Source organism: Mytilus galloprovincialis, chromosome 7 (assembly GCF_965363235.1).
Source record: "Mytilus galloprovincialis chromosome 7, xbMytGall1.hap1.1, whole genome shotgun sequence".
In the NCBI taxonomy this organism is placed as follows: Eukaryota; Metazoa; Mollusca; class Bivalvia; order Mytilida; family Mytilidae; genus Mytilus; species Mytilus galloprovincialis.
In genome coordinates, this window is record NC_134844.1 from 75007781 (window position 1) to 75020998 (window position 13218).

Consider the following 13218-nt stretch of genomic DNA (forward strand, 5'->3'; position numbering starts at 1 on the left):
TTTGACTAAAATTGGAAACAAATGCGGAGCAAGACGATAGTCATTTCGTACCTTCTATCCTACCTGTACATCATTTCGTACCCATGATCAACAGAGGGGGGATATGACCTTTAACGGGACTCCAGGATCGGGTGTTTTTAAGCTCTTGATTTCGGGATTGACCCTTTCGGATTCCAGGAATTCTTTTTTCCAATTTCGGGACCTCGGGATTTCGTGTTTTTATGCCCGGGATTTCGGGATCAGGACCCCTCCTATCCCGGGCCCCTCATCAACACAATGTCATCAATAAACTAAATAACATAAATCATCATATATTTGTGAATCGCTGAACAAAAAATAGACTCCTATGTGCTATATCACCGGCTCCGGCAAATAAGCGATTTATATAGTCATATGCTATTTTGCCGGCCTTCAAGGATCTTCAAGTATTTCAGATTTTTCTTCAGACTATATATGAACTCAAATTTTTATTGGGAGGAACACGTAGAAACCCGCCATGAAATGGTTGCAAGTTCATGTCTAGATAAACTTATGCCGAGTGGTAAACCTAGTGATTTTTTCTAGTAAATTATCTTTTCTTTGTATTCAGTGTTTACAGGTTGATATTTTGTCGCTAAATATCCCATTCAGAAAATATTAAATTATTTTGCAAGACAAAACAAATGCACAAAAAGAAAAGCACTGGTTTGTAACACTTGTAAAGTATTCTGAGGTGGTTGGATGTTACTTTTCATTTAATGCGGGGTTCACACATTGCCGATTATTGCTCCCGTTTGAGACCAGACAGCAATACGACACGAAAAGTGAAAAAGTCGGATTAGTATCCTCAATTATCTGGAATGTCCTATCATTGTCTGAACGCAGTCGTTTTAGTTCGTAACATATTCCTTCGGGTCGGGAAGGGTCCGAATAGTTCGGCAAAGCACCCCGACAGTTAAGTGCGTCCCGTAACATTCGGGGCAACTCAGCCGATTTTGTCTAGTCGGATTACAATCTTGGCTATGTCGTGACAGATTCTGCTGTATCGGATCGAATTCCGAACAATGTCTTGTGTATTCTGGACGGTGTCCTGTTGAACGGGAATGATCTGGAGTAATTTTTCATAGCTGTTTTTCTGCTGATTGAGTCCAGATTGCATCCAGATCTTGCCGATTGCGAACCGTTTTTTGCCGAAACCGTCCCGAAAGAGTCCCGTTATTAATACGAAATTCGTCAATGATACCCACGTCAGAGTCCCGACAATTACAGAATACAATACGACTGAGACCAGACAAAGCCGTTTGCAATGCGATAGAGCGGACCTTGATAGGATTACGCTTCGATAGTACCTGATCGTCCCGAATATGCCAACAGTTTTCGAACGGATAACTTCCGTCAGCGTCGGTTCACTGTCTGGTCACTGTCTGATATCTGTCGGATAACATTCGGTAGAGTCGGGACGCAGTCGTGACAGACTCGGTCGAATTTTACCTGGCGAAATATACAAATCGGATTAGAAGCGGATTCAGAACGGGATTATCGGGACTAATTCGCTTAGAAACGGTTGAATATCGACGCTTCCTGAACACTATCTGATTGTTGTCGTGATCAAATTTTTTTTTTTACAACTTTTAATTTAAGTTTGAATTTCCATCCACGATTCACAGGATCTTGATCAGACTTTTAATAAATTTTAATCGGGAATGGTCCTGTCAAGGACGGTAGTAAAAATCGTGAATGTGTGACCCCAGCTTAAAAACAGTATAGGATATTTTGATTGAAATGTAGACCTATAGTAAAAATGTCGATTTCAATATGCATATGGTTTGCATAACGTGTATTAAATTAAAAAAAAAGAAGACATGATTTGTTAGAGATTTAACTGGGGAAAAAATATGCATGCAGGCTTTCCTTAGGTAAAATTTTTCAATGAAAGGCATATTTTTTTTTATAGTTTTTATACGATCGCAAAAATTGAAATTTTTTTCGTCGTATATTGCTATCACGTTGGCGTCGTCGTCTGCGTCGTCGTCCGAATACTTTTAGTTTTCCCACTCTAACTTTAGTAAAAGTGAATAGAAATCTATGAAATTTTATCACAAGGTTTATGACCACAAAAGGAAGGTGGGGATTGATTTTGGGAGTTTTGATCCCAACATTTTAGGAATTAGGGGCCAAAAAGGGCCCTAATAAGCATTTTCTTGGTTTTCGCACAATAACTTTAGTTTAAGTAAATAGAAATCTATGAAATTTTGACACAAGGTTTATGATCACAAAAGGAAGGTTGGGATTGATTTTGGGAGTTTTGGTTCCAACAGTTTAGGAATTAGGGGCAAAAAAAGGGCCCAAATAAGCATTATTCTTGGTTTTTGCACAATAACTTTAGTTTAAGTAAATAGAAATCAATGAAATTTAAACATAAGGTTTATTACCACAAAAAGGAAGGTTGGTATTGGTTTTGGGAGTTATGGTCCCAACAGTTTAGGAATTAGGGGCCAAAAAGGGGCCCAAATAAGCATTTTTCTTGGTTTTCGCACTATAACTTTAGTATAAGCAAATAGAAATCTGCTAATGATGGTAAGTTTAGTGTAGTAAGCATGTTTGTAACACTACTTGTATTATGGAATTTATTGCAGACATACATGTACCGAGCAGCTCGTCATTGGACCATCTCAATTTTGGATACCGATGCGGTTGTGTGAGGGTCCCAAACTAATTAACAGAACAGGAATATTCAAGTTTGGGTCTGACGAGTGCTTGGTAACCGTTTTTTGCCGAAACCGTCTCGAAAGAGTCCCGTTATTAATACGAAATTCGTCAATGATACCCACGTCAGAGTCCCGACAATTACAGAATACAATACGACTGAGACCAGACAAAGCCGTTTGCAATGCGATAGAGCGGACCTTGATAGGATTACGCTTCGATAGTACCTGATCGTCCCGAATATGCCAACAGTTTTCGAACGGATAACTTCCGTCAGCGTCGGTTCACTGTCTGGTCACTGTCTGATATCTGTCGGATAACATTCGGTAGAGTCGGGACGCAGTCGTGACAGACTCGGTCGAATTTTACCTGGCGAAATATACAAATCGGATTAGAAGCGGATTCAGAACGGGATTATCGGGACTAATTCGCTTAGAAACGGTTGAATATCGACGCTTCCTGAACACTATCTGATTGTTGTCGTGATCAAATTTTTTTTTTTACAACTTTTAATTTAAGTTTGAATTTCCATCCACGATTCACAGGATCTTGATCAGACTTTTAATAAATTTTAATCGGGAATGGTCCTGTCAAGGACGGTAGTAAAAATCGTGAATGTGTGACCCCAGCTTAAAAACAGTATAGGATATTTTGATTGAAATGTAGACCTATAGTAAAAATGTCGATTTCAATATGCATATGGTTTGCATAACGTGTATTAAATTAAAAAAAAAGAAGACATGATTTGTTAGAGATTTAACTGGGGAAAAAATATGCATGCAGGCTTTCCTTAGGTAAAATTTTTCAATGAAAGGCATATTTTTTTTTATAGTTTTTATACGATCGCAAAAATTGAAATTTTTTTCGTCGTATATTGCTATCACGTTGGCGTCGTCGTCTGCGTCGTCGTCCGAATACTTTTAGTTTTCCCACTCTAACTTTAGTAAAAGTGAATAGAAATCTATGAAATTTTATCACAAGGTTTATGACCACAAAAGGAAGGTGGGGATTGATTTTGGGAGTTTTGATCCCAACATTTTAGGAATTAGGGGCCAAAAAGGGCCCTAATAAGCATTTTCTTGGTTTTCGCACAATAACTTTAGTTTAAGTAAATAGAAATCTATGAAATTTTGACACAAGGTTTATGATCACAAAAGGAAGGTTGGGATTGATTTTGGGAGTTTTGGTTCCAACAGTTTAGGAATTAGGGGCAAAAAAAGGGCCCAAATAAGCATTATTCTTGGTTTTTGCACAATAACTTTAGTTTAAGTAAATAGAAATCAATGAAATTTAAACATAAGGTTTATTACCACAAAAAGGAAGGTTGGTATTGGTTTTGGGAGTTATGGTCCCAACAGTTTAGGAATTAGGGGCCAAAAAGGGGCCCAAATAAGCATTTTTCTTGGTTTTCGCACTATAACTTTAGTATAAGCAAATAGAAATCTGCTAATGATGGTAAGTTTAGTGTAGTAAGCATGTTTGTAACACTACTTGTATTATGGAATTTATTGCAGACATACATGTACCGAGCAGCTCGTCATTGGACCATCTCAATTTTGGATACCGATGCGGTTGTGTGAGGGTCCCAAACTAATTAACAGAACAGGAATATTCAAGTTTGGGTCTGACGAGTGCTTGGTAACCGTTTTTTGCCGAAACCGTCTCGAAAGAGTCCCGTTATTAATACGAAATTCGTCAATGATACCCACGTCAGAGTCCCGACAATTACAGAATACAATACGACTGAGACCAGACAAAGCCGTTTGCAATGCGATAGAGCGGACCTTGATAGGATTACGCTTCGATAGTACCTGATCGTCCCGAATATGCCAACAGTTTTCGAACGGATAACTTCCGTCAGCGTCGGTTCACTGTCTGGTCACTGTCTGATATCTGTCGGATAACATTCGGTAGAGTCGGGACGCAGTCGTGACAGACTCGGTCGAATTTTACCTGGCGAAATATACAAATCGGATTAGAAGCGGATTCAGAACGGGATTATCGGGACTAATTCGCTTAGAAACGGTTGAATATCGACGCTTCCTGAACACTATCTGATTGTTGTCGTGATCAAATTTTTTTTTTTACAACTTTTAATTTAAGTTTGAATTTCCATCCACGATTCACAGGATCTTGATCAGACTTTTAATAAATTTTAATCGGGAATGGTCCTGTCAAGGACGGTAGTAAAAATCGTGAATGTGTGACCCCAGCTTAAAAACAGTATAGGATATTTTGATTGAAATGTAGACCTATAGTAAAAATGTCGATTTCAATATGCATATGGTTTGCATAACGTGTATTAAATTAAAAAAAAAGAAGACATGATTTGTTAGAGACTTAACTGGGGAAAAAATATGCATGCAGGCTTTCCTTAGGTAAAATTTTTCAATGAAAGGCATATTTTTTTTTATAGTTTTTATACGATCGCAAAAATTGAAATTTTTTTCGTCGTATATTGCTATCACGTTGGCGTCGTCGTCTGCGTCGTCGTCCGAATACTTTTAGTTTTCGCACTCTAACTTTAGTAAAAGTGAATAGAAATCTATGAAATTTTATCACAAGGTTTATGACCACAAAAGGAAGGTGGGGATTGATTTTGGGAGTTTTGATCCCAACATTTTAGGAATTAGGGGCCAAAAAGGGCCCTAATAAGCATTTTCTTGGTTTTCGCACAATAACTTTAGTTTAAGTAAATAGAAATCTATGAAATTTTGACACAAGGTTTATGATCACAAAAGGAAGGTTGGGATTGATTTTGGGAGTTTTGGTTCCAACAGTTTAGGAATTAGGGGCAAAAAAGGGCCCAAATAAGCATTATTCTTGGTTTTTGCACAATAACTTTAGTTTAAGTAAATAGAAATCAATGAAATTTAAACTTAAGGTTTATTACCACAAAAAGGAAGGTTGGTATTGGTTTTGGGAGTTGAGGTCCCAACAGTTTAGGAATTAGGGGCCAAAAAGGGGCCCAAATAAGCATTTTTCTTGGTTTTCGCACTATAACTTTAGTATAAGCAAATAGAAATCTATGAAATTTAAACACAAGGTTTATGACCATAAAAGGAAGGTTGGTATTGATTTTGGGAGGTTTGGAACCCAACAGTTTAGGAATAAGGGACCCAAAGGGTCCAAAATTAAACTTTGTTTGATTTCATCAAAAATTGTATAATTGGGGTTCTTTGATATGCCGAATCTAACTGTGTATGTAGATTCTTAATGTTTGGTCCCGTTTTCAAATTGGTCTACATTAAGGTCCAAATTCGGGTCCAAAATTAAACTTAGTTTGATTTTGACAAAAATTGAATCCTTCGGGTTCTTTGATATGCTGAATCTAAAAATGAACTTAGATAATTGATTATTGGCCCAGTTTTCAAGTTGGTCCAAATCGGGGTCCAAAATTAAACTTTGTTTGTTTCATCAAAAAATGAATTAATGGGGTTCTTTGATATGCCAAATCTAACTGTGTATGTAGATTCTTAATTTTTGACAAAAATTGAATTCTTGGGGTTCTTTGATATGCTGAATCCAAACATGTACTTAGATTTTTGATTATGGGCCCAGTTTTCAAGTTTGTCCAAATCAGGATCCAAAATTATTATATTAAGTATTGTGCAATAGCAAGAAATTTTCAATTGACCAGTACTCAGCAATAACAAGAAATCTTCAATTGCACAATATTGTGCAATAGCAAGAAATTTTCTGTTGTACAGTACTGCGCAATAGCAAGAAATCTTCAATTGCACAGTATTGTGCAATAGCAAGTATTTTCAATTGCACAGTATTGCGCAATAGTAAGAAATATCTAATTGCACAATATTGTGCAATAGCAAGTAATTTCAATTGGAGTTATCTTTCTTTGTCCAGAATAGTAGTAAGTTGAATCAACTTAAGTCATTGTTTTATACAATATACAATGTATATTCACTTTTACTACCAAATGATAAATTAAAACAATCTTTACCATTCAGTGATAACAAGCACTTTTTTTACATTTTAATATTTTATGATGTATTTAAATGAGTAATTATTGTTGCAACTCCATTAGAAATTTGAATTGAGATCGGTTTTGAAATATAGGAAAGGGGGATGTGAAAAAAAAATTGGGGGGGGGGGTGCAATTTTTCTCATTTGAAATTTCATAAATAAAAAGAAAATTTCTTCAAACATTTTTTTTGAGAGGATTAATATTCAACAGCATAGTGAATTGCTCAAAGGCAAAACAAAAATTTTAAGTTCATTAGACCACATTCATTCTGTGTCAGAAACCTATGCTGTGTCAACTATTTAATCACAATCCAAATTTAGAGTTGAATCCAGCTTGAATGTTGTGTCCATACTTGCCCCAACCGTTCAGGTTTCAACCTCTGCGGTCGTATAAAGCTGCTCCCTGCGGAGCATCTGGTTTTCTATTAAACTGCATGTTTCTGTAATTTTTTTTCTATTCTTAAATTAAATACTTAAAATCTTACTTGAAAACCGGCAAAATTTATAGCAAAACTCAAATATAAACCGCTATTTAACCCGAGCCGGAAAAACAGTGCTAAGGAGGCTATTTTTGTCGCAGCCGGTTAAATAGTACCTTAGATGCTACTTTGCGGGAACCGTCAAAATAGCCACTGCCTTTTATTCAACATGTCCACTTATAGATATAAAGAATGTAGAAAAATGACCTGAAAATCAAGGAAAACAGACTGAAATGACTGATTACCCACCCCCAGACCCGCATAAAACAGAAGTTCCTTTAATATGAATTGTTCTAAAAAATATATATTTCCCACAGGAAGAAATTATTACATAGAGGGATTATACAGTTTGTATTACTGGCTGAAAAAAAAAGGCTGATTGTTCCAACGAGAACAGATAAATTACATATTACTATTATGGCTTTGCATTGCTAATTGAAATAACGAGTGTTAGGCGGAAGAAATATACGTTGACATTACGGTCGACCTAGCCTACTAATCCATAGTAATCATCGATCCTTGATTTTTAATATAAATAACTAGACAAAATAAATTTAAATCACCCATGTATAGTGCTGAAATCATATTTATGATCATTTATAACACTTATAGCCTGTCGTACTTTTAAACTGTTTACACTGGTAACCAGTGACATGGAAAATGCTGAGAGTTTGATAAAGTCACGAAAAAGCAAAGACGTTTCATATATCGTGTTTGAAAACAGATCCTCAACTGTGGCCAGTGTGTTTTGGCATGATTTTGATGGGAGAAAGATAAAATTCTGCCAACTTCAGAGTAGTGGAACATATAGCAAATATAAAGTCAAAACATTCGTGGGCCATCCATGGTCGGCTGAAGATTCTGACACTGGAGTAAGCTTGCGAATCGACTATAAGCCTGTGTTCTATCCGTATTCAAATTCAAATAGGCACGCAACGGTTTACATAGATGACGTTACTAAAAACAGAGGTATAATAATGCTTATTAGTCACGAATAACTGTTTATATACTATCAGTTTTTGATAAGTTGTATTGTAATGCAACATTGAATTAGGTTAGTTATTTAGATCTTATTCCTTTCAATACCAGTAATTCATCAGCGGCGGATCTAGAGGGGGTTCCGGGACCCGGTTAGAACCACCCGTATTTTGGAACGATCATCGCAAAGAAGTTTGGACATATACATGTAGTTGAAACCCCTCCTTTAGTCCTGGGTTGCGATCCCCCTTTTAAGAACGACTGGATCCGCTCTAGCTTATACATTATTGATATGTGACCTAATATAAAAATTATACATGTATAATCATAATAAATTTTCAGAATCACAGGGACTTTGAAAGCAAATTACATGTATTTCATTAATGTCAATGTGCAATTAATGTTTACTCTCAATATCTGTACACTAGCTGTCGGGCTTTCATTTGATCAATCCTGACACCCCTCGGTGTGTTCTACGACAAGAAAACCCTTAAAATATGCATTATCTATAACATAATATAGGCCTACTGATGTGTTAATTTTGTCCCATTTATTATATGGAGAAATTTATGTATTACTGAAAAATTATTACACCAGGGTTTTCGATATCACAATCTAGTCAAAACATTTACTAAATTTTATCATCGGTATATATAATGAAATAATTCGTTAATATAACATGCAAAATCTTATACGTTCAGGTATTTCACATCCAATCTTTTATGGTAATATTCTTTACAAGCACAAAAATGTCAGTATTCACCTCAAAAGCTTACAAAACCTTTAAACATACTTATTAAGAAGGGATATAGTTACGATACTGTTGTCATGTCATTAAAGATTGCATATTTTGGCTTTAACACACGGAACTAAACACATTTATTTAAAAAAAACAGTTGTTGGCATGGCACGGGTTATGTTCTTCTCATATATTTTATGATAGTCTGATACTAAACCCTTAACGGGAGGGATTGTGCCTGATATTCATATGATGGAAGATATAATCTTTCATGCAATCAGTTGATTGAGGTCTGGAGATGACATGTCAGTTAATTGCTAGTAGTCTGTTGCCGGTTATTTCTGTATTATTGTCATTTTATTTATTTTCTTTTGTTAACTCTTCGGACATCGGACTCGGACTTCTCTTGAACTGAATTGTGCGTATTGTTATGCGTTTACTTTTCTACATTAGGAGGTATAGGGGGAGGGTTGAGATCTCATAAACATGTTTAAATTTGCCGCAATTTTGCTCCTGTCCCAAGTCAGGAGCCTTTGGCCTTTGTTAGTCTTGTATGCTTTTTAGTTTTAGTTTCTTGTGTATAATTCGGAGTTTAGTATGACGTCCATTATCACTGTACTAGTATACATATTTTTTAAGGGGCAAGCTGAAGGACGCCTTCGAGTGCGGGAGTTTCTCGCTACATTGAAGACCCATTGGGGGCCTTCGGCTGTTGTCTGCTCTATGATCGGGTTGTTGTCGCTTTGACACATTCCCCATTTCCTTTCTCAATTTTAACAATCGAAAACAAGCACCAAATGATAACAACCAGATAATAATAATGGGTAAATAATTTCTTTAATTTTGATTTATTAATATATTGAAAAGCTGTACATGGACATATATTGTGTTGACTGTAATCAGGTCGGACAATTTCTATTAGACGGAAGGGCCTTTTTTCTAGATGTCTGGTTTAAGGGAGTAGACATTGGTTCAGGGAGATAACTCTTTAAATCAGTTAAGCGTTTGTAAAAGTCAAGTTCATCAATGTATTTTAAGCATTTACCTGAAACAGATTGTAAATAATCTATGTAACCTAGAAGCTTAGAATATATTTTTGAAAATGGTTGACACAATCGTACTGATGATTTAAGAGTTATTTCCCTTAACTAAGGTCTACCTCCTTAAACCTTTATTTTTGTTAGAATTTGAGATTCGTCTTTAATTTTCGCTAGAATTCGGGATTTATACTTATCAGGATCCGGGAATTAATGATGATTTGTTGGGGATTCGGTAAAGAATGTTAATCATTTTTTTTCGGGAAAACAAGGATCAAGAACCCCTACCCTCACACTTCTGTATTCCTCCAAGATGAATCTGCCACACACTTTGTTTATACGCAAGATTTTGAAACTGCAAAAAAAAGACCAGCGTTTCTCATGATCGCTGTGACCACCGGACCCCAAATATTGATAAAAGATGAGTTAAGAGCACCAATAAACCATTCGATGTATTGTATTAATGATGACTTGTAGCTAAATGTTTGTAAATGCATTCATTCTAGTCTGCAATGCATAAATTCTGTATGTCACAGAACGTTGTTAGACTTATAGATGTAGACTGGATATGTTTCTATATATTTGTGTTTAAAACATCTTAATTTTCATGTTGATTCTTTTTAGATCCTCGTTTATAAATCCATCAGCAATTTTTCATAACTCTTATTTATTTTTGACAGATCCGGGAAGCAGTAAGGGTTTGCAGTCATTTGTAGAAGCAAAAGGTAAATCGAGTTATAATTGTAATTTTTTTTTAAGATATTAACATCAAAATTGGTCAAATTGCATCGAGTTCCAATATTGCGCACATACCATTTTGCAAAAAAGGTGACTGAAATCTGATATTTTTTTTTGGAGAATTTAACAGTTTTTAACTTTCATATATCTATGCAGGTCTTTCATCATCACTTAATATACAGTAAATTCAGACATTTTAGTAAATTCTATCGAGTCAAAAAGTCAACCATAGCAATTGAGCAAAATAAAATGTCCAAGGCAATATTTCTTCAAAAATGCAATTTACAAAAATAGACTAATGTCAAATTGTTCTATAAAATTTGGAGAAATAAAACAAAATATCCGTTTTCGATTTTAATGATTTTGAAGGAAAATACCACGAACTCATCGTAACAGAATTTTGCGTCGTTTGGAAGTCGGTTCTTACTCATTTCTTTTATGATTCAGTACGGATTCAAAGTTTTGTTTTGGAACTACATGTATATGTTAACAAGAATGTGTCCAAAGTACACAGATGCCCCATCGGCACTATCATTTTCTATGTTTAAAGGACCGAAAATGGGGTAAAATCTCTAATTTGGCATTAAAATGAAAAAGATCATATCATACGAAACATGTTTACTAAGTTTCAAGTTGATTGGACTTCAACTTCATAAAAAACTACCTCGACCAAAACTTTAACCTGAAGCGGGATAGACGGACGGACAGACCAGAAAACATAATGCCCATAAATGGGGCATAAAAAGGGATAATTTTATACCTAGATAAAATAAACACAGAATGGACACTTTAGTATGTTTCTGATAATAAGAGTAGGTGAGAAACGATCAAAATATGTGCAATTTGAATACCCTCACGTTATTCAAATAAAGAGATTTAATATTATTGACAATGAATGACACGGCTACATGTATCAACCATCCAGAGACGTAGATGAAGGAAAATATAGATCACCACACATGCAGTATTCAACAAGGAGTACAAATTGAAACTGAAACATACATACATAATTTTTACAATTGCAAAAGAAGTCATTTGCATTTGCTGTTGTGTATAATTTTTAAGCATTTTCTTTTTCAGCATGTCCAATATGGGTCCGGAAGAAACTAGCGAAATGAAAGGAAATCAATATAATGCATATTTGAACATTGACATTTGAGTGTCCGAAATGACCTTAAACAATTTCACAATGACCGCCATCTGACCATGCATCATGATATTTGTTTATTCACGTTCAAGTTTGTTGCCTGACACTCACAGGATATATGACGCCTTTTCTTGCATTTTTCCTACTTTGTATTTTGCCATGCACTAGTGTCACATGCATATATATGAAATGAAATAAGGCCAATATGTTAAAATAAATTTACTTTTTTATGAAGCTGAGAAACAAGAGAAGTAAATTGAAATGTTTCCGTCCATTCGTCACAACTCGGCCGATTCCGTACCTCATCTAGGAGATTAGCGGAGTCAGCCGAGGATTGCCGATTGGTTTCCGTCTTAACTTCCCCCAGATCTCCATACTGATTTGATATTGCATCTTTTCAATTGTTACAATTATATTATTTCATATTGGTTAAGAATACGCTTCTCTTATTGTATAACAAGCGGCCACATAACATTCTTTATTCTTCAGTCTGTGATAAATTCCATCGGTCTTTACATAAAAAAAAACGGACCAGAAAAGGCTATAACTAACTGTTAATAACCAGTGGGGCATGGGTTCTCTGTTTTGAGTGATGTCAAGTTTTTCAATAATTATTATGTATACAAATAACCCTTATTTTCTATCACTAAACGAACCCCAGATTGTGAAAAAAACGTGACTTGATATGAAATCATGATCGAAATTGCACTAACCATTTGATAGATAAAGACAACAGTAAGTGTTTCAAGGGGTTCGACGACTTACAGAAAAGAGCGACGATTTACAGAAAGGAACCGAAAAGGACAAAAAAGGACCAAAAAGAACCGAAAAGGACCGAAAAGAACCGAAAAGGAGATCAACGTTTTTTGTAATCGAAGAAAATTAGCAAATTGCAAATTATTTAAAAGTCTATTAAAAATGAAAGGATATTTTTGACAAAAGTATATTATTAGGTTTTTAAACCTTATACTACGACAGGACTACATATAATAGCTTACTGTACAGGTGAAAAATTATAGGTAGGGTAGGATGCCTAACTTATGGAATAGAAAACATAGAACAGACAAGAACATATAAGATATTTATTCATTACTGTCAAACAATCGTTCTACGTTAATTGTATTTATAAGCTAAGTGTCATTATTTTGTCCAATCTCGGTCGCTAATTCATTTCGAACATTACAACAGTTCCTTATATACTGAGCCAAAAAAGTTTAGCAACACTTTTATTTTTTTTTTTTGTTTTTTTTTTGTTTCTGGAAAAAAAAATATTCAAACATCATTGATATAATCCTTAGTTTTACCTGTAATTTAAAACAGACGTACTTTTTTCCTGGTGATTGATTTCGCGCCATTTCAGCTTTGCACGTGTAATTGACGTTTTACCTTCTGTACCTGTACTTTTAAAACGATAGTAAAAATTTCTTTTTC

The 13218-nt window shown here is 35.2% G+C and overlaps 1 long non-coding RNA gene across 1 annotated transcript; it reads left to right on the forward strand.

The window, feature by feature from the left end:
• Positions 1-7749: 7749 nt before the first annotated feature.
• On the forward strand, positions 7750-12530 carry LOC143083651 (uncharacterized). Its single transcript, XR_012980821.1, has 3 exons — positions 7750-8117; positions 10583-10627; positions 11721-12530. It is a non-coding gene; the product is annotated as an uncharacterized LOC143083651 (long non-coding RNA).
• The last annotated feature ends 688 nt before the right edge of the window (positions 12531-13218 follow it).